The following is a 27,651-nucleotide window of genomic DNA, read 5'->3' on the forward strand; positions in this document are numbered from 1 at the left end:
TCGTTCAGTGATTGTGCATGTTTCTGCGGTACACTTTCTCCTTTACATGTCCCTCCCTGCATCGTTCAAACGATTGTATCTAGTGTGTGGACCCTGTTGGTGGACTATATATGAACAATCATATTGTTACAGCATGTACAGAATTGTGCACAATATGATTGTTCAAGTATAATCGTACATAATCGTTGATCTGTCGTAATCGCTCATTTTCTAACAATAATTATTGGAAGTGTGTACCTAGCTTTAGCCTAAAATTGATTTGACAGGTGCTCTTTAATATTCATGTGAAGTACAGGGGTATGTAATAGTGTTATGTATCTTTTTATAATGTATCTTTTTATGCATCCTTTTATAATGTATCTTTTTACACCTGTTTGGAGGCTGTAGAAGCTCTACACAGTGCTGAAAAAAACCCGAATTTTTCCTCCTATTGACTTTAATGGTGTTCGAATTCGATGTTCGATGACCCGAATAATTATGTATTATTCGGCCAAATATCGGTCGAATCCAATAGTGACCTATTCAACCAACACTATTTATCAGCATTAAGGTAAGCAACAACACAACATCTGTTCATTTCTAAGAGTGCCTGACCCTGCTTGTGAGCTTGGCAATCAATGTGCTTTGATGTTGTGCTTGGAACCTGGTCCTCCTTCCATAACCATCAGGTGTGTTTGAATGAGTATGCAACTCAGCTAGACAACTAATTGACAACCAGTTTGGACAGCAAGTTTGTATACAATAAGATCAGACAGCACAGTACAATGACAACAAACCTATAACACTACTACAAATGATCAGAGGAGTTGTGTGGGGGCAAATCAACATGAGTGCAAATGTCAGACTATTAAAAAAAAGAAATAAAAACCATGACAATTTATTTAGAAAAGGACTATGTACATAATACATTCAATTCCAATATGTGACAATGGGAAAAAGGCAACCAGGGGGGGTCAAGTAGGAGTTTGGTGTGGAAACCATGCAACCATTTGTACTCAATACTTGTGGAAAAAATGACAACACATTGCTGAAGAATTGCTAAACAACAGAAACTGCCATTACAAACCAGGCACAAAAACATTGCAGCAACAGATGAAACTAACAATAATGAGGATTACAAAAAAATCCCCCCCCCCAACCAGTCCAGGTAAAATAGTAAAAATGAAAATGCATATGTATTTCTATACATTTAAATGTATTTTGACATGCACAAGTGAAATCACTAAATGTTCCTTAATACATGTATTATAAAATGTTTGCCTATAATCCTTTACTAAAATATTTGATTTCTCTAAAGTCAAACTAGAATGAAATTTTAATCAGGTCACAAATGTTTGTTCACATATTTTTTTACACTTATACTATTGTATGATGACATATTAGAAAGTGCTACTTAGTATATATCCAGCTTGATAGAAATTAGTTTGCAGTGTTGCAACCAAAACAAAAGGTATCAAAACAACAAGTGCAACAAATGTAACTATAATTGAAGCAAGTTTGTGATTGAGTAGAATGTAACATAAAAAATTAGCACTTACACTTAAAAAAACTTAAAAAAACATCAAGCAATAAAGATTCAAACTGACCTGTAAAATAGACTGGAGATGCGCACAGAACCTGGCGCAGGTGTGCGCTAATCAACTGCTATCACCTCACCATTGAGGTTAACATTCACTCCTGAATCACTCAGCTGAAAATTAATCGCTTTGGTGAATTGGTGTATTCGAGATCTTTGCTCATCTTTGCAGGAAACCAGCAGGCGAGTTCACTAGAACTCGGGCCCAATTTGTGGTAATAGAGCTTGCTGACCGGCGCATACGTATGTGTGTCGAGCGTACGCGCATTTTATTGATGAATCAGAGTGGATATCCCTTGCCTAGCTATTTTCTTCCTTTTTCCAATCTCATCAGGTTGAAAGGATTGATTGAAAGATAAAAGTGCAATACCTTTAAAAAAAGTATCAAGTGTGAAACAGTTGAACAGAATGTGATTACTGTATATACCCAAATATAAACTAGGATTTTTTTGACCTGCCAATCAGAGTAAAAAAAATTTCAGATTATAGTTCATGGAAAGTGTGCAATAAACTCTTGCCATCAAGTTTAATTTTCAAAATTGTTACACAAGGACACAGGGCTAATTACTGGTAGCCAACAGCCATGCACAAACAATCATATTTATTGTGTTATGTGAGTATATTTAAATAAAAGTAAATTTTTTTATACTTCATATTTTTTATATCCATTCTTCCTACAAAAATCACTCATTTTGTTTTTAACAATGCCTTTTTGAAGATACTCAGAACATAGCCAGGTTTGCCAAGAAAGCTGCTGGCGTAGACATAGAAGTAAAAACATCTGGCTTGGCACTGAAAGTTTTACAACTGGAAAGGGATAAAGACTTGCATTTTCAAGAGTTTGTTTCCAATGGATGACTTTGGGAACAGGCCACAAAGAAAAAACATTTGTGTGCATGGTTTCCCTAAGGATTTCGGAGCTGAATCTCTGAATGATATAGTAGTACGTATCTACCAAATTCTGGGAGATATCCCAGCTTTTTGTATTAAACTGGACAGAGTTTGTTACACATCAGGCCCGTATCCTTTGGATTCTAAGAGGCCACAAGATGAATAGAGTACATTTTTATTACAATAAAGAAATTAGTATAGGGCCTAATGGATCTCCATGGACACAGAGTTACTACTTTCCTTGATGTATCCTGAAAACCACTTCAGATATAATACAACTTTTAGCAATTACTTGATAAAATACAGGCTTTGCAATATTGTTGGGGTTTTCCCTTTCAACTGTTATAGCCCTAGTTGGTCTGTTCTGGCTATTGATTTCTTTACACTAAATGACTAGTGTTTGCTTACCTCAGTCCCTTCAACCCCTGTAGGACCACCTCCACTTCTTCAATAGGTGGCAGGCCCCTAGGGAGCATCTGTGTGCAGCAAGCCGCATTCTCTGTGGCTATTTGCGCCTGACCTTTACATTGCACTCATGGGCACACACATACCCATGTGCCCATCTATTATTACAAACATGCTCAAGGATTCTTCCACGGTGCTCTTTTTATCAATGTCTATAAATTATACTGGTACTGCATTTGTCTGTTTTCTTTGGTCTCACTTGACCTCAGTTGGTAAACCATCCCTCTACCTTTGCAGTGATGAGGTTTGTCCCTTTGTTTGTGCCCTCTACCTTTGCAGTGATGAGGTTTGTCCCTTTGTTTGTGCTTCTTCTTAATAGAAGACAAAGCAACTTTTTCAACTGTATTCAGTGATAGATTCTCATAGAATACAAATACAAAACGTTACAAGGTAAGGATATGCAATTACCTAACTAGCGTGCAGCAACCCCTGAGGAAGCCCTCGTTGGGTGCAACGCAACGGGTCTACCGGCTGTGCATATATGACTTTGCTATCCTCATTTGCGGTTATAACATGGCAAGTACTATGTGTGCACCAAGGGGGTTTTCATGTCTAGTGGCAACTTGGTTGGCTGATAAATGGATCCCTGTTTAAGAGATCCTTATCTTGTAACGTTTGTATTTGTATTCCTTGAGAATCTACTACTGAATACAGTTGACTATTTGCCAAAAAACCCTGCTTGTTTATCTCTTTGTCTAATATATACATATTTTTGGTTGGCATTATGCCATTTAAAGGGAATTATCACATCCTTACTACTATTTTGTTAATCCTAATCCTGGGCTTCTTCTTTACTCCAGTTGGACTGGTTTAAGTCTGCTCTGAGGTTTCTCATATGAACTGTTGTATTTATTTGTGGTTTACCTTAGTGGACTCTGCTCTGAATAGGTGGTAGACTAGTGCTATGTGTAGGGGCTTTTTTATATTCTCAGGTTATTTGATCCAATGCATCCAGATTGTTTTATAGTACTCCCCGCTATTATATTCTTTAAGGCTTGCAGTGCAGTTTACCTTCAATATGCATGTGATTTGCATAAAAAAGGTAAATATCCTGTATCTTTTTGACCATCTCCAGTGTCCACACATCTTGTATGATCATTTTTTTTTACCAATCTAATTATTCCATGTAGATTTTTGGAGTAAGGCAGGTGCATCTTAGGAATGTGTTTCTTGTATGCACATTCTGTTAGTCTTTTAGCTCTGACTCTTTAAGTAAAAATGTAAAAAAAAAATGCATACATATAGTATAAAAGCTATTAAAAGCAGAAATATTGCCAACAATAAAAGATCTTTATCTATGACACATAAAGTTTGAAGCAATTCCAAGAGTAAAACTATAGGTCAAGGATCAGACCAACCATGGTACAATAAACCTTTGTCTAAAGGGCAAAGTAAGTAATTATCATTCTGTAAATATTGCCTTTGGTCTCATGTTACATGCAGAACATAAGACATTTACATATATAAAACTGTGGGCTTTGACAAATCTATTGTTCATATTATTGATTAATACATTTACAGTGTTACATATTTAGTTGTTCATTGTTTAAAGTTTGCGTCCCTTCTTTGTGCGATCCTAACATAAAAAATACTAAGGCAGCCGTTTGAAATCTCAAGTCCCTAACTCCAGTACAGTGGAATGATTTTTCACAATGACATAAAGTGATGATGTTTATTGCCACACATTTGTGCCGGGTTGTATTGCATGAGTAGCTTCCTTCTGAAAAAAAATCACATACTGTATGGCTACAACTCACTGTATGGCTATGGCTAAAACTCAAAACATACACTCAAAAACTCTTCACCACTGCAACAATGCTCACTCCTGCACTTGGCATCACTACTGCACCAAGCTGTCTTTACTTAGCCACCACTATTGCACCAATGTTCACTAACATACTCTCTGCCACTGTAGGGATGTGAAATTCTCATCACTGTGGTGAAGAGCATTTTATCATTCTTCACCACTGCACTGACACACATATCCACACTCTCTGCAACTGCATCAAAGTGCACGTCTTCACTCCCTACCACTGCATTAAAATACTCCTCATCACTCCCTGCCACTGTTTTGATGTTCACTTCATTACTCACTGCTATTGCATTGACATGCACTTCTACACTCCCTGCTATTGTATCAATATGCACTTCATCACTCCCTGTCACTGCTTTGATGTTCGCTTCAGCACTCCCTGCCAATGCATTAATATGCTTTTCTTTGCTCCATTCCACTGCATTGATGCACACTTCTTTACTTTCTGCTAGTGCATCAATATGCACTTTATCACTCCCTGCCACTGCACCTATGTGCTTCAAAGTGTACTACTAGTCATTATTTATGATTCAGTGGTAATAGCCGGTGCTATTTGTGTATATCTAATAATAATCTGTCTTATCTTCCAAGATATTGCACATTGCAATAACTGTGCATTGAATACCCATACAGTTTTTCATTCCTAAAAACTAATGCTTAGCTTTCTATACCATTCATCAACTCATATTTGATCAGTGCTAGTTACATACAGGGATGTCTGAAATGAATACTAGATATTATAAATCAAGCATTGTAATTTCGTTATATGACATTGATAGATTGTGCATGTTCATTTATAAAAATGTGTTTAAATACCAGTCAGTCTTGGGGAAGGAAATTGAGATTTAAGCAAATTCATTCTAAATCTTCTTCAGTGCCTCAGTGCTTAGAATTGGCATTGGAATCAGAGCCAGAGAACTAGCATTTTCATAGTGATATGCAGCAATCGTCAAAACAACAGTGCACAACCATCATACTTTTTATCTAAATGACATTATACTAATCAATTTAACAATAATTTAGTTTTTTTGGTGAACATAAATATGGCTGTAAAGAATCAGTTGGTTAATTTGAGTTATAAAAAGCAATTCTAATATAAATATGCAAAAATATCCAGGATTTTATGCTAGATGTTTTTAAGATCAACTTTAGCACACAAAATACTGAAGATAATTATATGTGTGTTTTAATCAGAAATGCTAAGCAATACAAATTGTATAAAATAATAACAAAATAACTTGCCTGAGTTATTCCAAAAACAGTTTCTTCTTAAATGTGATTTTGTTTAACTGAGGCATGGTCTTTTAACATTATCCTCCGCCCTTATCGAATATGTCTGATAAAATAAGCAAACTTGGCAGCTGGATTTTGCTTGTTCCTTGTTAATGTTCAATAAACCAGAGAACCACAGTTTTGTCAGTAAGAGCATAACAAACTTGTTGTTTCCCTCTGAATCATATGACGCTGCACAATAGGATAATCTCAAACATTCAAAATAAAAATTATTTTTGAAGATAATTTCAAGCCTCAGGGGGGGACTATTTACTTTTTAAATATGCTCTAAAAATGTATCAGTATTCAGGAAAAAGTCATGAATAATTCCTCTGTGAATGTGATATTTGTGAAGTGTTATTTTCTAATATTTAAAGCTAAAAATGTATTTTGTTTATATATTGGCTCCCTTGGTATCTACCTTTCTCCCTCATCAAGGTCCTAATAAAATTATTTATTTAAGCCTCTCAGTTTTCAATAAATATCTGATTTTAGACCCAAGAACATTATTAAAATGTCTTTTTGCTGCTCTATACAATACAGGGAGGGTCTGGGAAGGGTCTGTATGATGCAATGCATGGCTTCCTGAAAACAGTAACACTGGGTAACAATTTTGAACAAATTTTTTGTTGACTTTAATTTTTAAGCTTATTTAGATTAAAATAGGTATGCTGATTCTGAAGTGCAGTTAGCTTTCTTCTATCACGTCATGTTTTTCCTCTACCGCTTATAATAATGCAATTACTGTAGCGTGGATTTGTATGGGCTATTCATTTACACGCAAGATAGTGTGGTCAGAGATTGTGCACTGCTATACGAAGTGAATAAGCAAAATTTATTTTTCTACTTAAACACGTATTCCTTTTCTTCCACATCATATCTGGCTCTGCTGCTTATCGTTGTAAGTGCCTAAACAACCCTGATTCATTTTGTTATATCTGTGGCAGTTTCACCATTCCCAGTCAAAGGGCGAACATCAGCACATTTGTAGAGCAAGCCTATTTGGCATATTTCAAAGTTAAACTTAGTGATCAAGATAAGTCTTGGGCCCCTCATAAGTTGTGCAAACAGTGTGTAGAGGGTTTACGGATGTGGACAAAGGGAACACGTGATAAAATGCCATTTGGTATACCTATGGTTTGGTGAGAGCCAGGAGATCATTTCAGTGACTGTTACTTTTGTATAGTGAAAAATTCAGGATATAACAAGAAAAATAAATGTAACATAGAGTATCCTAGTCTACCATTGGCTATATGCCCAGTGGCTCATTCAGATTAAATCCCAGTGCCAGTTTTCATTACACTACCCTCTCTTGAAGAACATTAATTATGGTGATGAACTAGCTTACCGCTTCTAGCTACTAGCTTAACCGCTTACCCCAATGATTTCTACGTAAAAAAATGTCATAGAGTAACAATAAATCCTTTGTATGAACAAATGAAAATTAAATAATGACAGTTTGGACCTATTATTTGTTTTTTTTTTATTTAAAAACGGGGGTACTGAAAAACTGGGGTCCTTTCTGGATTCACCACCCAAAAATTTGTAAAAAAACGTGTAAAATCTAACTCAACAAAAAATGCGTTCCCTATTGTAAACTATAGTAATGCCCGAAAGTACTGCAGTCCAAACAAATGGGTGGGCCAGGGACAGCAAACCTGTAAGGAAATGGCTACATGATGCTAGATGATGTTAGATGTGGCTCATCTAGGAAATGAGGTGGGGTCTTCTAATGCAGCAATCGCATACTGGTGGTCCACTGACGGCTGGTGGTCCACAAGAAAATGTTGGTGGTCTGCGGCTCTGGCCTATGCGCCCCCCAGCGGGGTCCTTTTTCCAACCCACACAGGCCAGAGCCGCAGACCATGCCCCCCGTACGGATCACAGGCTCAGGGCAGTGTCTCTGAACACGCTCATTCTCCCATCTCAGTGTCTTCCACTTTGAGTGACACACGGCTCCCCGCACATGCTCAGTCTGCAGTCTTTGAAATTAGTGGTCCGTGACAACCAAAAGGTTGGCGACCACTATTCTAATGCACACAATGAGAAGCTCAATGTATGCTGTAAAATTAGATTTAACAATTTCAGTAGAAAGAAGAGACTGTACAACTGTGCCAGACTATAAAAAATGGCAAGGGATCTGCTTTTAGTTGTCTTTCACAGTAAATGCAACACCCCAAGAATAATCAGTTAGAGATATTTGCCTAAAAATAGCCTAGAACCTAGGAATAATTAAACTCCTAAAATGTATTTCTAAGAGAGGTGATAAAGAACATTCACTTAAAATACAAAATAACCCAAGAACATAGGGCAAATGCAACACCATAGAAACATTTAATCCTAAAAGAAAATAATTTAAAAGAATATTCACTCAAAAATACAGAATACCCCAACAGCATTCAATTTTGCCTTGTTTGCACAACAGCTGTACTGTAGTATCTGGAAGCAAACTGGGACTGAATAGGGTTTGACTTGCCGATATGGTGCCAACATGTTTGTGGGTATTGTTAGTAAACATAATGCTGTGCTGTGTATGTTTTTGTGCAATGGGCAGATTGTGTATGCAACACAGTATTTTATGAATATGTTAGCATAACAGTGTTACATATATAGCACAGCACTGTACAAAGACCAGCAGTCCACTCACAGGAGTCTGATTCATTTGTCTAGCAAGTTTGGCTGAAATGTCTCCATGTGTTTTCAAGTGATAGCGGAACATACACACATACATACATACAATTTTATATATATAGATATACCTCTGACACATACCACAGCGCTGTACAAATATCAGTGGTGTCGTATGTCTAGCAAGTTTGGTTTAAATGTCTCTATGCGTTTCCGAGTGATGGTGGGACATAGCAGTTTGGTTGAAATGTCTCCATGCATTTCCTAGAGATGACATACACACATCCAAATATAGCTCTGACATATAGCACAGCGCTGTACAAAGATGAATGGTGCACTCACATGAGTCTCAGTCATATGTATGGTAAGTTTGGTTGAAATGTCTCCATGCGTTTTCGAGTGATGGTGGAACATACATACACACATATATACATACATACAATTTTATATCTATGGATTTCAAAAGATCATACTCTTCTTTTAAACCTTTAGCAAAATCTTGCTTGAATTTCTTTATTTGGACATTTAGCGGTCGTTTTTCTGTGTTTAAGTGGACCTAATTAATACAGCAGTGAATTACTTTATCATGACTTATCTGTGAAATGGAACATTTACCTACTGTATGTTTTCAGAAAAATTTACATTTAATAGAAATTTCCAGATACCCCAAGGTTGCCCTGACTCCGACTCCACAACTCCAATTCCCCAGCCATGATTTTAATCAATGACATAAATTAATCCCACTGACAACATGGTACTCATACCTCTCACTGATGCAGGGCCATTTTGTTAATCTTACTGACCATCATTGTCGTGCCATCATTTATTCAACTGACACTAGGATATTTATTACTTCCACTGCTACTAGGGGAAAGTAACCTATTGACAACTGACTTTGGGACATGTTTTACATCCATTGACCACTAACGCCTGGATATTTTGTTGACCCACTGACCAGTGATGCGCATTTTATACAAGCTTTTTTACTCTAACTGGCCCTGGGGCATGTTTTTGCACACACTGACATTTTTTTTTACTTCCAGTTACCACTGACACTAGGGCATTTATTAGTTTCACTGACATTGGGGCATGTTTTACTTTCACCTAACAGTAATGCAGGGGGTCTTTTTTCACTTCTACAGACCACAGATATAGGGGAATGTTAATTCCATTGATTGCAATCCAGCCCCCTTAAGCAATGAAGTGACATTGGTTTTAAAGTTTTGAGGAACACTAATAGGTACCACCTTCTTATATATATATATATATATATATATATATGCAAAAAAATAGGCAAAAATATATGCAAATATTACATAGGCTATTTTGGTTCCTTTGCACTCAACTTTCTTTTTTGTTATTTTATCAATTGAATGCCTTCTGTGCTCACTTTGCACATAACAATTGATGTGACCAATAAATAATAGGTTTAAAATTATTTTCTTTATTATTCCTATGCTACTGTAGATAATCCCTTTGCCATCTTTTTTCCCACCCATGTTTTTCCTGAAGCCATTGTTCCATCTCTACTCTCCTCGCATCTAACAAAATAAAAACTCTAATTGTAAAGGATGCCAATTTTAATTAAAATTTGAACTCTTGCAAAAAGTCTATTAAACTGTTAGGTAATTTAAATCAGAAAAGTAAAAAGACACAAAGGGGCAGAATATCCTGTACCCCATGAAAAACATCTGATATGACTTTTTAATGCCAGCCCAGAAAAAAAGCTGGTTTATTCTTGCTCAGGGCCCCAATTTATTGAAAGATGACTGTGGTCACTGTGAAACCACACATTAGACTGAAAATTACTCTCAGTATTACCTCCTCATTACTAAAAGGCAATACAGCCTGTGACGTGACTATCTGTATTCACTGATCTCTTTTGCTCCCACACTTCCTACTACAGAAAGATGATCACCACTATATTCAGATCCAAAGCATTATTCTCTGTTTTGTATTTTCAGTCTAATAAAAATGAAGGACTTAAATGACAAATTAAATAAACTTCATAGCTTAACCTGATTTTTTAAAATAGCATCCAGAAACAGAAAAACACCTTCACATTAACAAAGTGCCCCAATCACTTATACTTATATGTCAATAACTTCCCTGACACTGAACAACAAATTCTATAATATTCAGAAACTAACATAATGTCCCCCTAATATTTCAACCAGATCATTCTCTGGGAATTGAACCTGGGTGGCCAGAAAAAAAGGAGAACAGGCCTGTGCCCCACCCAGCCATAAGTCTTTGGGTCCCTTTGTTATAGGAACAGGGTCTTATCCCCAAATAGTTTTGGGGGTTTATGGGGGAGGATTTATTGAAATCTGGAAGACACATTTATAAGGGGGGTCATCAGATAACTGCACCCTAGCCAAAGGGAACTCTTTATAAAAATAGGTGGGGTACTAATGTACCCCTGTGCTGATGCCCCTTGTACAGGACAGATAGCTGGTTGCTTCTATGGAGGTTTCCTGGTTGCACAAAAAGCTACCCCACCAAAACCCAACATCCTTTTTAGGGAACAAGATATAAGATTTTGCAGAAGTCAGTGAGGTTTCATAGAACTTTTACTGAAAATAATCCGAGTATATCTGCCTATTCCTAATTACAAACTTTAAATTATGCGTGTGACTCATTGGCAAGTGTTAAGGTTTGTAATATAATGGGCAGCTCAGGATACATTAAAAGTAAAGGTGGTATAACAAGTGATAAATTGACCCAGTTTAACACCTAAAAAAAAAATTATGAGGTTGGGTTGAAGTGAAAACACTAAGCTCTGAAGCCAGTGATGCTGCTCATCTCTTCTGTTTTTTTAAGGTAGTAAGTAGTAAGGTTTTTTTTCTCCTGCAGGAATATTCCATTTACACACCAGGAGAAATTCTTCACAGCAAGCAAAGCATAAACTGAGAAATGTGATGAATCACAAGATTTAATACTTAAGCCACACAAACTGAGGAGAGTTGTTCTCATATCACAAGTAATCACAGTCAGGATATACAGGATAAAGGTGCTGACTGTTGGAATTGTTAGGGAAGACATTGATGAATTAGAGCAGAAGTTAGAGGCTCAAACACAATTGTTGTTACAATCACAAAATGATGTGAGACAGATAGCTACAAATAGTAAGACTACAAGTGATGATAATTTGCGCACCAGAAATCATCAAAAGGCAGGTGATGATAAACATGTAGAGCAATCTTTCTTTACTACAAAACCAATAAGAGCAAACAAAGTGGGAAACAGGAGTAATGCCTGGTTTAAATATAAAAGTGTATCACCCAATGACAAAGAGGTTGATCAGAATCTAAAGAGATCTGTGGAATGCTGCCATGGAACTGTCCTATGGCAATGATGATATGGCTATCTCTTGTTTAAGGAATTTGTATATATCAAACGCAGATTAGTTATATGCTGTTTCAAATACATTTTAATACTATAGTACTATAATATGCTAAAGACCTAAATTACACAGGTCAACATGTCATTTTCATCAGATACAATTTTATGCGGACGTTGTAGTATTTTTGATCAAATCTGTGTTCAGTTTTTCTCTAGCACTTCTAGTTTTTGTGATGCAGCTAATTATATATTGTGTGAAATTCGTTATAAATGGCCTTAACATATTACAACAGGAGTGTCAAACTCTGGCCCCCAGGCCAAACCTTGCCCTCAATGTCCTTTATTTTTTTTTTCGGGGGTTCCCCAAAGAATTCTGAAAATAAACTAACTATATCTGGCCCTCCCGCATTACCACATGCAATACATAGACATTATTCCTGTACACCCATCATGTGACTCAAAGCCTAGGCAATGATCACATGGTGCCTGACTTTCAGGGGCATTGTGTTTGTTTCAATCCATTAGAGACTGCATAGTGTAATATTTAGTGTCAGACAAACTTGTGGTGTGAGAGGATGAACAACACACAGCCTGCATAGATAGACAGAAATTAGTCTTTTCAACCCTAAAGTGTGTGTAGAGGGGTTTATTTTTGTTAGTTATAGATGAAGTAGTAAACTTCCTCAAATTTTTCAATAAATTTCAAGTTTGGCCCCCGACTTGGTCTAAGTTTTTAATTTCGTGCCTCTGTGTATTTGAGTTTAACACCCCTGTATTACAACATTTAACAACAGTTTTCTTTTTTTAAGGTTAGAGACCACACTAACTGCGATTGATTTCATTTGTCATCATGCCTAGAAATTGCCCTAATGATACGTACAATTTCTGTTATGTGTGTGGTTCATTCCCGACAAAAGCACAACGTCGCCAAATTACCACAGAACTTAGATATACAAATTATATTTCAGCTGTCCACTTGGTGACCATGATAAATCTTGGGCTCCACATGTCATCTGTACCAGTTGTTCCAACGGACTGCGTGACTAGCTGAATTAACGTAAAGCAGCAATGCCATTTGCAATCCTGATGGTGGCGAGAGAAATGCGAGACCATCTAATCGACTGCTATTTTTGCCGCGTCAACAAAAGTGAATTCTCAGGTAAGGCTAAGCACAAAATTGTATATCCCAGCTTTGATTCTGCAATTAGGCCTGTTCCCCATGATGATTTATTGCCAGTTACGGTACCGCCACATGATGGACCTGCTTCTTGTTAGGAGGCACCCTCTGGAGTTACGATCCCAGGTTATGCCTCACCGCAGGAGGGCGCGAGCAGCCTATTCCCTCCAGCGGTTGTGCTCTCAGTAGCACTAGGGGTTTCAGAATCAGTGCCCCGAGGGTTGCTGCATCCCTGTAGCTGGGATTTTTCCCTCAGCATCCTCTGCACTGAGGCTGCACAGTTGAAGGGAATTGGAGCTGTGTGCAGCAGATTAACGGAGTGGTTCCTGTTAATCCCATGTTGTCATTGGCTGCTGGGGCTTTATAGCCTCTCTGCCCCAAGTCAGTTGTGCCTGGTATAGCATCTGCTTGGTTTACCGGTGTTGAATTGATTTTTGAAAATTCTCTGTTACTGACCCGTGCCTATTCCAGACTATCAATTGAAATCTGCCTGGACCGACCTCTGCTTGTGACCCCAAATCAGTTTGTGCCTTTCCCTTTGTACTTCGCTGGATGGACTGATTTCCTGTGTTTTTGACATGGGCTTGATTTGGAATTCCTGACATTCTGTACTCTGCATTTGTGTGGGCCGGGTCTTGGGGGCAACCAAGTGCTGGGAAACACAACCAGTCTCCCGAGGCTGAGCGGGATAGAATGGGGTATTGGTGTCTGGGGAATACTAATATTGACCCGGGCCTAACTGTAACTGTAACTCACTACAGGAATTGAAATCATAACTTGACAACATTCTTCAATAGTGATTAGGGATGAGCAAGATTTTAAAATTCGATCGGGGAATCGGGCTTTTCTCGCTTACCGAACATGTAAGCGAGAACGGCCTGTGTAAATTTTGCCATCGAGGTTTAATTTTTTGGGACCTGCCAGGATGTGAGGCTAAGGGAGGGAGATGCTGGGCATCACCATGTGGACCTAGATGCCGGGCCAACATCGCTGGAGGACGCCACAGGCTCATGAGGACCAGGTATATCCTTAATTCCACCCCGAGTGTGGCTCTGTGTTACCATTTTCTGTAAAGAAATGTCACCACGAGCCACACTCGGGAATACTGCCTGGGGGGATTAAGAGTTACAAGAGGTTGCAGAACAGCTCAGCCTTTAAGATCACCCACATTCCCAAGTCTGTGTGTCTGCACACTGCTGCTGGGTGTTGATTGCACTACCATGCCACATGTGCAGGGCTGGGGCTTTTTCTTGAGACAAGCTGCTGACATCACTGGAAGTCTTCTCAGATTCCACTTCATGAAATCAGTTACTTACTACTCAGGCAAGAGCAAACTTGTTTCTGGGTTAACCAAAGCAAAAAAAACGTAGAGCCTAAACATTCATTAACTTCTGTAGCAAGCTGTGCTTTGATATGCAAAGAAACAACTGCAGAGTTTGTCTTGGTCATTAAAGAGTTACAAGAGGTTGCAGAACAGCTCAGCCCTTAAGATCACCCACAATCTCAGTTATGTTTACCAAAAGACTTCTTCTGCAAGCCATGCGAACAACCCCCCTTCGCCCCATCAAGCCTTTGTCTTGCACATGAGCAAGCAGGGAAGCCCTGTTCCTATCCAGGAGTTGTCCGTATGTCAGATGTCCTTAATCGGGGGAATACCTGTGTTATGACTGGTACGTGGGGTACATGTCAGCTTTTTTGCTGGCTACTGTGTCTTTGTTTGATGCCCTTTTTCTGACTGAATCACTGCCCACTTCCTAGTTACCTTTTAAATTACAGTCACATATCTCAGTTCACACAGAACAAATAAACAGAAATTTTCTTGTAAATTAATCACTATTTGTAATTGTTATAAACATTCCTCTAAATCAGATATGTATCCAGTGTACAACAAATGTGAATGTGGGAATATTTGCATGAATAATGCTTAAAAAAACAGTAATCTTTAAACAGACAAACATTATCAAATAAAGATTGACAGAGACCATAATGTATTTCAACATTTAGCAAAGCAAAGCCATGGGTGTGTTTTGTTGCAGCAATGACTTTTGGTTTTAGGAAAAATTCCTCAATAAATTTTGATAATTAAAACTGTAAATATGAAAAGCAATCCAAATCTATGCTATCAAAGCATTTAGAGGACATGTATGACTGCTTTAAGCTAAAAATCTTAAAATTTTATTACTAATTCATTATACCTTTTATGACCTGTTTACTGTTTGGTTCTAACATTTTACAATAAAACACACAGGATAGATCTAAACCTTAAAGAAGGCTGACACCTAGTGACAGAAATGAATACTGAGATGTAACCTCTCTTTAGTCTTTAGGGTCTTTTTATCAATGCTTTGAACCACGATTTGATTGAACCAATTTTTACCACTGGGTTCATTTTCTAAATTGGTGAACCAAATTTTATGGTATGTGAAAGTTTGGGGAATTTCTGATAAAAGTTGAATAACTCTTTACTTAAAGACTTTACTTACTTACTTTGATTCCTTTTTTCTTTTTTGTTAAGATAACACATTCTTTAACCAATATGTACATTTTCATTTTATAGTTATATTTTCTTTGCTAATAATCTTGATGCTTTATGGATTATCATTAGGTGACATTTTTCAAAAACATCATGATAACCTAAAAGTGTTAGCAGATAATACAGTACATGGTAACTAGTTATTTTATTGCTTTACGTTCAAAAGTCCACAACTTATCTCAGAACTTAAAGTATACACTTGGATCGTCTAACTATTCAAAAGTAATATAAATATAAATAAATATATATATATATATATATATATATATATATAGATCAACTCAGACAAACAGTGATTCACAGTGCTCTGCTTTGGGCTCGACCATGGTCCCAAATGCTCCCATTAACGTGAATATTAGTACTATTTTTTGCACACCGCTGCCGGCGATTGTGCATGCAAATATGCAGTTTGCTGCTCAGCAAATCCATTTTCCCTGATCATTATCGCTGCACAGGCCAAAAATCATTTATGTAATTTTCACTGGAAATTCTGTAATAACCCTCTGCACACTGCCATACACCCTTAAACATTTCCAGACAAATTTTGCAAAAAAATAAATAAATAAAACAGCATCCTTGGTTTATATTTATTGCAATAATGGTCAAATATAGCCACCTTAACCAATGTGAACTCTTTGTTTCCAGACCCAACATTACTATGCAAAATGGCGCATACTTATTTGCCTATTGCATGCTTTGGTCCACATATAGTGCAATATTGAAAAGATATAGTTGGTGGAGAGATGCATAATAATATAATATTTTGTTATAAAACACAAAAAATATGCCAAATTAGGGTGTGCACGCACAGACGTCAGATGGCGAACATGGCTTGAAGTGCTCCATACCCTGCCAATTCTGCAGAGGCCTTCACAAGCTCCCACACCACTCTTACACACCTGCTTACATTTCTGCTTGGCTCCAGGCACTTATAGAGCCTGTAAATGAATGACAAAAGCATCCCCAAACTATGAAAAAGCAGCAGTAAAGCCACCCTTCCCCAATCCAAGATGGCGGTTTCAGGCGTCCAGACCTCCTCACAGGCTTTTCCCACAATATCTCCAGCAGCTGCAAAGGGAAAGCTGGTCTCCTTCTGGCTCCTCTAGTGAGTAAAGACAGCCTTCTGCCTTTGATCTGCTTCTCTCCTATCAATGCTTCAGTGCCTTCTATTACCTTTCCTGATTTCGAGGCAAATGCACAATATTACTTTCCGTTACCTGCTCTATTGATAGATGCATTCAATCCTACTGCTCTGTGACCTGAGTCCTCTACTATGGCACATCTGGAAGGTGATAATTCCTTACTGGGATGCTTTGCTGACTTACTACATCCTGAATTACACCACATCAGAGAAAATCTCTGATAACATGCATTCGGATTTACAAAATATTGGCACCAATAAACACCTTAGACACCAATAATCATAATTTGGATGGCACCGCCATGACAGTCTCCTAACAATCCTCCTACTTGAGTACACTTGAAGATAAAGTTGAGGAACTACAAAATAAGCTGGATGACCTTGAACACTGGCTCAGGAGCTATAATTTTCGGCCAAGAGGCTTACCGGAATCATTGACCTAAGATGAGTGCTTGTTATTTTCCTACGCAACTTATTTCCTAATGTTAATGACATTCACCTGGAGCTTGACTAGGTCCACTACACTTAACAGGTCGCCGGACCTGAGGGCCCAGAGATGTAATTGTCAAGCTGCACTATTATTCTACTAAAGAAGCTGTGATGAGGGCTGCTTGTCAACACCCAGAGCTACACATCCCAATCAGATCTTTGCTCATCCCTCGCCTTATACAATCCTGCAAGCTTTGAGGCATCACATCATGCCCTGGGCCCTTCTTTTTCACCTAGTATTCCAACACAAAGGCAAATCATTAAATCTCAGGATGTCTCCCCTAATACATCAACAGAGTAAGATAGAGTTCTTCCATAACCTATTTTGCAAAAGGATTACAAATTGAACAGACAACACAAAACAGACTGGGAACTGCTCCTTTCAACATATCCTTTATTAAGGCATTTCTAATTATTGATTATGGTTGCTTCTCTTACATACAGGGTTGTTATATCCCTTCTCCTTGGGCATTAGACCCCCCTCACCTTTTTTTTTTTTTCACAGGCCTCCATTATAGCGGGCCTTATGGCACACCATCAAGTGTCTTTGTTTTCAATTATTCTTCTCAGTAAGTGTTAGTGTAATGTATGCTGTTTGCTGGGGCCACGTTGTACCCTTCAGCATATGACATATGATATATTGCTGCCCTTTGTTATTGGTATCATTGTTACTGGAGATGTTTTTCTTGCCCTGTATGTTTACTTGGGTTCACATCCTCTTACCCACCATTCCCTCCTCACCTGGGTACCCCCTCCTAAACAACCTAATTGGTGGTACCACTCCCAATGTCTAAATAGGCTATCAGACATTTTTCCCTCCTGTGATGCAGTCTATTCTGACACATTCTTGTTGGCGCTTCCTTTCTTGCACTTGGTGGTACATAAAGAGCTAGGATCAAGATCAATAGGGAGGTGGGTAGATTCATCTCAAGGAATGGGGGGGGGGGCATATTAGTGCAGCATAAGGAGTTGGAGGAGGAAACATGTTGGTATCTGAGGCAGGATGGTGTGCACCTCAATGTGATTGGTACGGATTTGTGGTTTTTGGGGCTACAAGACGGTATACAGAGGGCCCTGAGCGTTTGGAGGGGCGCTCAGGTGCGAGGTGTCACGCCTGTTCGCTGTGGCGGTTGGGGTCTTGGAAGGCAGGGATCCTGGGCTTGGAAAACTGTGTGGTGGAAAGAGGGGTCCTCTGAGGTAGGGTCCCTCTTTATGTTTTATGTTGGTTAAGGCCACTGAGCCAGTGCTAGGCAGCTAGGGGCCAGGGTAGCGCAGTTGGATTGGAAGGTTGGTGGAGCACAGATTATGCCTTCTGAGACCTGCAGAATGGTGGTGGTTAAGATGTGAAGCAGAAAAGGTTAATCTTTACGTTATTGGGGATTTTAGTTGGTTAATTGGATTATGGTTATGAAGATTGTTGTGAAGAGGATTTTATACATTAGTTGCTGTTTGTCTGTCTGTTTGTTTATTGTTGGTCTGTTTGTTGTCTACTTGTTGAATAATTTATGGACATTATGTTTATTTATATTGACAAAGTTGGTTATTTATAAAAATGTTTAATAAATGGCTGCTTGCCAGCCAATTTTAAGCGCACATCAGTGTCCGTGTATTTCCTAAGTGGTGGGGTCAGGGGGTTGTGGTTGGTGAGCAGGTTCGGGGGGTGGTGAGGGACAAGGTGGAAGTGGTTTAGCTAAAAGGTGATGAGCTGGGAGGTCCGAGCTACCCTGCTTATGTTCCAGAGTGGTAAGAAATCATCCAGAAAAAGGGTACCACTAAGCTTGATTGGTTTTGCAGGACGCCAGCCTCTTCTACCAAGCTGTCAAATCTTCATCTTTCTTCCTCACATCCTTTTTCACTTGACTTTTTGTCTCAGGATAATGCTGCTGCTCCAACATTCAATAGGGTCAACTTGGGACCATTGCTTTTCAGTCTTGCCTGTGTTTTGGATCACAAGGAGGTCATTCAGGATGTAAAATAGTGACTGCACCTTTTTCTGTAGTTGTTCCTTCAGATTTTGATACACACACACAGTGTAACACTGTAACCCCAGTGTAGGGGTATATTAGAGGAAGTTCTTCAGTGCCACAGCTCCATGCAAGTTCTATAATGATGTTTCAAGATTGCAAGACACTTGAAGATGTCTTTATTACAGCAATACAGACCACATTTTAGAAGCAGAGATCAAAATAGGGGCATAGAAGGATAGAATTCAGCCCACATTAAATGAACAACATCTGCCGGTACATAAAAATTGATAATTTGGACAATCACCTATGACCTAATAACCTTAGCTAATTGAGTTACCTGAACTTGGAAAGGGATTAGATGCAACATTGATGCTGAAAAATGGGTTTCCAAGAAATTTTGGTGGTTGCACTGTCCTTTCAAGATTGCATTTGTGTTCTACCCCAAGGCGTTCACTTATCCATCTCCGTAATTACAAGGATAGAGGCAGTATACTGTACTTAGCCAGAGATTGTCAAGCGACTTTACTGAATGGTCCCAAATCCCTTCCTTTTTTCCCATTTGTTTTCAGGGCCTGCAAAACAAACTTTAAAATATAAGGAGGTAAAAAAGTTCTCAAAAGCTCTCAAAGTATCATATGCCATGATGTATCCTACTCATCTCCATATAGTAGATAAGGGTTAGACAGTTCTCTTTGACAATCCCATCCTGATGATTACATAGGTGTACCTAAAATTCTGTACTGATAAGGATATTTATGCCATCTGTGGACTGCTACTGCAAATATTGTTTGTGAAGTTTGTTCTTATTTCTCTTAATTTGTCATTAACTAGTGCATTTCAATATTAATATCAAGTCAGTACAGGGTTTATAGTATGGTATAGTATGAGGTATACAATTAGTTAGGCCTATTTTTAATGTTAGATAAATAGGAGGTTGCAGGGCATTATGCATATATATAAATTATTTTTAATATTTGTTATTTGTTTGTTTTATATTTTTCCTGTCTTTGTATTTAATTTTATGTCAATTTTATTTGAACATTTAATAAAATGGTGAAGACACTGAAGAAGTGACAGTGAAATGAAGGAAGCAGTAATGAAGTCATGGGCATCTCCCAGAGCTGAAGATAAGACTAATCCCCAACTGACAGATGGAGTGGCTACTTTGAGTTTTATTAATAATATTATTAGTAGTAAACAGGATTTATATAGCGCCAACATATTACGCAGCGCTGTACATTAAATAGGGCTTGAAAATGACAGACAGATAGAGACAGTGACACAGGAGGTGGAGAGGACCCGAAGAGCTTACAATCTCGGAGAGTATCTTTTTAAACCGCACACTAATTAGTAGGAAATTTGGATTTAATGAAAATCTTACTGTTGATACAAGTCTAAAATAACTTTTTAAATACCCAACAAACTAAATATGTATTCTGTAGTTGGACTGACATCTGCTGGGAAGAGGGGGAGCTGCATTTAGCAAGTAGGTTTAGTGTGAGGAATGCTGCAACAAAATGTACAAGTTTGAGTTGTGACAGGTCAAAAGGAATCGGGATGAGGAGTAAAATGCAAAATCCGACAATCCTGATTGATTCGTTGCTACTACTAAATTGTATGCCTGTCCTAAATGTTTTAAAAAACCTTAGAAGTGTATCTTTTTGGAGAGCTTTAATAAATCAGGCCCACAGTGCAGAACAAGGCAGTGTGAATTAGTAATCAGATAAATATTAGCTGTGAGGACACCACAAGCAACACTGGTGACTAGTCCCTGTCCTCTGCTTACATTGTACCCATTACTTTAAGATTTTCTTTAAGCCTCTAGGTGGAGAATCAGAAAATAACAATGATATAAGTGTAGACCCAGAACAGATAAACAAAGTATTCACTAGACAAGCAATTATAATGCACAATAAGGCAAAGATGACAATTATAGGTCCCATGCGACACTGAAAATCTGGCTAACTGGAAGCATTATATACATTCAATGACATTTTGTGTGGAAAGCACCTGCAAAAACTACAATGCCTTTTGACTGCACACTTTACTACCTATGCAAATACCCAGCCTTGTTCTTACTAATTTAAGGATACTGCTTGTATTTTTTAATCTTGCAGGTGAAACTTTGGATACCAGAGATACTTGATGGAAATGCTCAAAAAGCTCCATGAGAAGATGGTGAAGCCAAGCAAAGCTGTGGAGAAACTAAACATGATGAAATAAAAGAATAAAAAAGTTTAAATATGTGGAAGATACAAAATACAAAATCACCTGAAACACATAACATTTCCAGTGTTAAATTTTTATGAACCATTAGAGTTATTCTTTTGAAAAAAGGTGGGAATGTTCACTTAGCAAAGTTATTAATCACCCTGCAAGGGATAATTTGTTTAGCTTAGTTTAGTGAACATGGCCCAAATCATTTGCAAAGAATATCCAAACTCATGCAAGAAAATGTAAAGAAGAGGATTCAGGCCTTACATGCTAAGCAGTTTCAAAGTTTCATATCTTGCAGATTTCAGACCAGATATAAACCAGTATTAAATACAATCATACAATGAATTCCTATGCATGGCTCCATTGATTTCACTGCACAACAACGATTTTGCTACTGGGAATAACACTGATTTACTTGATATTGAGTGTGCTAATTCCAAATCTGAACTTGGAGTTTGCCTATCACGTACAGATTTTAGGTTATAGGCATGCTATAGCTGTTCAAATGGTCGGTAATTGGGTAATCTATTTTTACATGGGATTATTATAACAGTTGCAGCTACCACTATGCTTGCTGCCGCCTCAGCTGAATCACGTCCCCTGGTGGGATGCATGTTCCAGCAGCGCCTGGGCATGTCTGGGCAATTCAGTGAGGTCACTTCAGAAATAAGTAATTAAGGCTAGATGGACCAAGGGTTTGCCTCTAGTGCAAAACCATCTTATTGGATAGAACAGCTAGGCCACAGTAAGTCTGTTTTGAGCTAAAGATGAGTAGGCCCAGCTGTGTTAATAAACCGGACAATTATTGCTACATTTGTGGCAAATATACATCGTGTGATCAACGCAAGAACCTAACCAAGAGGGTGAAATTTGTTTACAAGTATTACATTGGTTGTGAAATGGGAGATCAGGATAAAAGCTGGGCACCTCATATCTGCTGTCAGGTATGTTAAGTTTGCCTAACACAATGGTTGAATGGGAAAAGGAATAAAATGCCTTCTGCTGGGTCTATGGTTTGGCGTGATCCAAAAGACCATCACTCTGACTGCTACTTCTGTATGAGTAAAATTGCTGGGTTTTCAAAGTCCTGATTGTGAATCTGCTCTGAAGCCAGTGCAACATGATGCAGAGAATCCAGTGCCAGTCCCTCCTACATCTGTTGTTACTGACAGTGACATGTCGGATGTTAGTGAATATTATGAACCCCAATTTGAAGAGGGTAAGCCACATTTTATAAGCCAATCAGATTTAGATGATCTAGTAAGGGACCTGTCTTTGTCAAAAGAGAAGTCTGAACTGTTAGCCTTTAGATTAAAGGAGTGGAAACGTCACACTTTCCTGATCGTCACACAAAGTTCACAGCTAATTACAAGCTGGAAAACGACATTTCCTTCTGTACCGACGTGAGTGGTCTGATGATGGAGTTAGGTTGCGAATACATACCTGAGCAGTGGAAATTGTTCATAGACTCAAGCAAAGCAAGTTTGAAAGATGTATTGCTGCATAAAGGTAACGAAAAACCTTCCGTTCCTCTTGCTCATGCTGAGGAAATGAAAGAGACATACGAATCCATGGAGGTCATTTTGAAATTGATTACCTTTTTAGAACACAAGTGGAACATTTGTGGTGATCTGAAGGTGGTGGCACTCCTTCTTGGCCTGCAATTGGGATATTCAAAATATATGTAATGTTCTGTGCCTGTGGAACAGTAGTGATGACTGCAACCATTACAAAGAATGGCCACCCAGACCTGAAGACACTGTTGGCCACCACAACGTGAAGCATAAATCACTCATTGAGCCACAGAAATTTACCTTCCACCACTTCATATTAAACATGGATTAATGAAAAACTTTGTCTTTGCAATGGATCGTGATGGTATGGGTTTTCAGTATCTGAAGGACAAGTTTTGAAAAGTTATAACAGATTGGAAACTGAAAGCGGACATTTTTGTTGGTCTCAAAATCCGCAATTTGATTTGACAAACTCAACACACTTGAACTCATGGACTCATTTGTCCTAGTTGCACAAAACTTTCTGGGCAGCCAACAAGCTGATAACCATGCTGAACTCGTGAAAAACATGCCAACAGCATACTATCAACTTGGCTGCCGAATGTCACTTAAACATCATTCCCATCTGGACTTCTTCCCACAAAATTTGGGTGATGTGAGTAATGAAAAAGGGGAGAGGTTCCACCTGGACATTTCCATTATGGAAACAAGATATCAAGGCCAGTGCAACCACAACATGATGGGGGATTACTACTGGTTTCTGCAACAGGAGACATCGGAGAGCCACAAACGCAAAAGCCTGAAACACTTCTAAAGTGTACACATGTGTTGAACAAGTGATTTATGTGTAATTGTATTTGTTGTTGCAACATAAAACTACATATTCAAGGTCTCTGCAATTACCACAATTCATGTTACTCCTCTCCTACTGGCAGGTTTATGTTAAACAACCATATTACCCGTAATCTGTTATTTCCTGTGCTTTTGCGATCACAATACAAATAATAGCACAAAGTAAAATCACATTGTTTGTTATAAATATGCCACAGATAACATATTTTCAATAAGTATGCCTATGTCTACATAATAACTTTTAAATATTTTTTAAGTATTTTTAAGTAAATTTTTTGTATAACAGATTGACAGCTAAATTCAAGGTATTCACAGTGACTAGCACGAAAACAGCATCATTGACAAGGTAAATGGCAAGAGGGTTCAAGTGGCAGCCAGACTTTAATTTTTTGTTAATGTTTGGTTGTCCCTCATATCTGTCCCCTTTTTTTCATCAGCTGATTGGGTTTAGGCCTTCAATCCTTGCCAGGATTTCTTTATTGTTAGCCAGGACATTATCTGCATGAACTAACTAGGTTCTCTCGAGTTAATGTGGGTTTCATCCAGCAGTTCCAGTTTTCTCCAATATTCTTTTTTTGTTTAAATGTATTTTTATTGAACAAAGTACAGGGGGTAAAAACAAAACAATATGATAACACTATCAACATGGTAGGAGGTGTCACATTCTTATATCAGAGAAAGAGGCAGTATTTGTCCATGTGGTTTTTAGAGTTGAGACTTGAATCCGTGAAGATGGTCCCGATAGTAGATATTTCCTTATCAGATAACACCAACAGAATATTTTTGTGAGAGGATGTCATTTTAAACAATCATATCCAATAGATATTACATACATAGGAAACTTCAGTTCTATTCCATACATGTTATACATGTTTGACCTCATGGCTCTTGTGTGGAAAAAACTCACATTCTACCATTCATCGTAACAATAAAGAATATGAACAACATCACTCCTCACCGACACCCCACCTCATCACATTTGATTGAATGATGTAATAGATGTCCCAAACATTTCGAAATGTGTCCCGCAAAGTCCTTTTTTTAGCCACTAAAGGAATCTTAAATATAAATTGCAGCTGGCCTGCCGCTGCATTGAAGTAGCGCCGCTTTTACAATTCTCGGCATCACTTGCGTCTATTGACCAGCGGCCTTTCTGCCTATGCATGGCTGTTTTATAAACGCAGGGAATTGTAATAGCGGTTCTATTTTAGTGAAGAAGGAGTTCCAGCCACTCATAACATTAAGCCCCACATTGGACTGTTTTCTTGATGGAGAGAATTGTAGTAGCGGTGCTATTTCAGTTTCAAGTTTGGCCCACCACTTTGTCTAAGATTTTAATTTTGGCCCACTGTGTATTTGAGTTTGACACCCCTGCTCTAGAAAATCATTCACCATTTGCCAGTAGGGGGAGATATGTGGACATGACCAGAAGATGTGATGTAGGGTACCCACCCCAGAGCTGCATGTGCAGCAGAGATTGCTTGTGGTTGGATACATCTTGTATAGTACCTCTGGAGTAAGATACCACTTACTCCAGAGGTACTATATCAGGATCAGGATATATAGGTATTTTCTTTATATAGGGCGCAAAAGGAGCTCTTCTGAACTTACTGCTATAAACTTTTGCCCAAGACCCTTTCCCACCACTGCATATAGGTATTTTTCGCTATAAAGTAGACTGTGTCTGTGTTTAGGATCTTATAGGTTTCTGATATCAATCCTCCTTGTGAGGGTCCTCCCATTCAAACTCTTTCAAACGAAGTGGGGGTGGAGAAGTCTAAATCTTTTGTTAATGTTTGGGCATATTTTCTGATCTGTAGGTAACTATAAAATGGTTTAGTGGGAATATCATATATCTGCCCGATAGCCTGCAGTCAGGAGTCTACGGGTGCAGGTATTGATTATTTGACCAAAATGGAAAAGTAGACTTTTTGCCAGCAGCATGCCAAATGGCGTAAGGTACTGTTTGAGATCGCCTGAATATATAAGAAGGAAATAAGCACTGAGGCCTCTGAAGTCAGGATAAATTTACGCTTACAGTGTAGCCAGTTATGCTTTGTAAACTGTATTGGTGCCAACATGGTAGTTTCTGGCATAGAGCAGGAAGTGCTCCGGAGCATGGAATTGATATAAACTTGTGCCACAATTTCTCAAGTTCTTTTCAACGGTTGAAGGACTGCAGAGTAGATCAGGAAGAAATTAGTCTAAGATGTGTAGCAATATAATAATATTTGGGAATATCTGGTGCCCCCAGGCCTCCTCTACTGCCAAGTGAGCATAAAACAGTCTTAGGAAGGCAATTTCTTTTGTAGCCCCAGATATAGTTTATTATAGAGGCCTGCAGTTGCTTAAGGATTTTCATGGGTACAGGAAGGGTAGAAAAAAAGGTATAATAGTTTGCGTGAGATAGAAATCTTTATCAGTGCGCCCGAAAAAAAAAGGGATCTGAAGCAAACTCAATTTTTAAGGAGAGTTGCTATCTGTCTGAAGAACAGGATAAAATTGCTTTTCTATAGTGCCTGATTTGTTGAGGTGAGGTGAATCCCAAAGTATTTGAGCAATTCAGTTTTCCAGTGTCCAGTGTCCGCATTTATGAAGATATTAGCGAATACATGTATGGAGATCAGGCCACTACCGTTTATGAATTGTGTACTATGGTGTAAAGATCAGTGTATTAGTCACTAAATATATTGGCAATGGCCTCTGGGTCATATTGTATACCGCCAGTACGGTCACATAGCGCTATTGGGGTCAATTTGGAACATAGCTCTCTGACCTGTTGCCCTGGTAAAACATCGGATTTGCCCCCTTTGTCATAGTATCTTTGTCTAAGAAATATCAGGGAACGTGCCACTCCAGTTGTTTCAACTGGTGGCGTGCTTGTACTACTTGCCGTAAAAGCCGTACTGAGGGGGGCAGGTATCTCTCAAGGTTTTGTAAAGTGGTTGTAGGTTGTCTATGCTGAAACAATTTATCCTTTTTGAGTTTTGTTGAGTCAGAAATGAAAAGTCCTCCAATGACTGCTTTGTGTGCCTCCCAAAGGGTTGTGGTTTGTGTCACTGAGTGGAAGTTCTCTTGAAAATACCTGTCCAGAGTGGTCTGGAGGGCCACTTTGATGGGTATGTATTTGCCAGTGACATTTTCTGACATGCATGGTTTCACAATCTACTACCAGCTTAATGGGGGCATGATCTGACCAGCTAATAGAGATATTTCAGAAAGTAAAGTAGCCCTAGCCACAGATGTGTTTGCAAAAAAATAGTCAATCCTTGGGTGTGTTTTATGGACTGGGGAGTAAAAAGTATAATGTTTGTCTGAGGCGTGGGCAAGACGCCATATGTCAAAGAGACTAAGTTCATGCATTAATTTATGAAATCCATTTATGTTATTGAGGTGGGGGAGGGTTTGATGACTAGATCAGAGGCAAGCTGATCCAATGCAGGGGTGTGTGATAGGTTGAAATCACCTGCCACCAGGAAAAAGGTGTGGGGTAAGGTGGCGCCATTGCTTGTGTAAGATCACGTTCCAGGAAGGTAAGTTGGGAGGAGTTAGGAGCATATGTGATGCCGGTGGGAACTACATCCTTTGTTCCCACCAACCGAGAGAATAATGCAGTGACCTCCTGGGTCCATGATTGATTTGGCAAGGGTAAAGGAGACATGGGCATGGATGAGTATGGCAACCCCCCTTGACTTTTTAGAATTCGCCTGAGCCATGAATGTCTGAGTCTTGGTGAATTTAAGTGTTTCTCCCATATTCTAAAAACATACT

At 38.5% G+C, this 27,651-nt stretch overlaps 1 protein-coding gene across 1 annotated transcript in view; it reads right to left on the reverse strand.

Moving 5' to 3' along the window:
* LOC140336687 (flavin-containing monooxygenase 5-like) overlaps positions 1-6,140 on the reverse strand; it is a 21,796-nt gene extending 15,656 nt beyond the window's left edge. Inside the window, exon 1 of the mRNA XM_072419961.1 lies at positions 5,988-6,140. The gene's annotated coding sequence lies outside the window, so the exon portion shown is untranslated. The remainder of the gene's footprint in view (positions 1-5,987) is intronic.
* Positions 6,141-27,651: the final 21,511 nt, after the last annotated feature.

Source organism: Pyxicephalus adspersus, chromosome 8 (assembly GCF_032062135.1).
Source record: "Pyxicephalus adspersus chromosome 8, UCB_Pads_2.0, whole genome shotgun sequence".
Taxonomy (NCBI): Eukaryota; Metazoa; Chordata; class Amphibia; order Anura; family Pyxicephalidae; genus Pyxicephalus; species Pyxicephalus adspersus.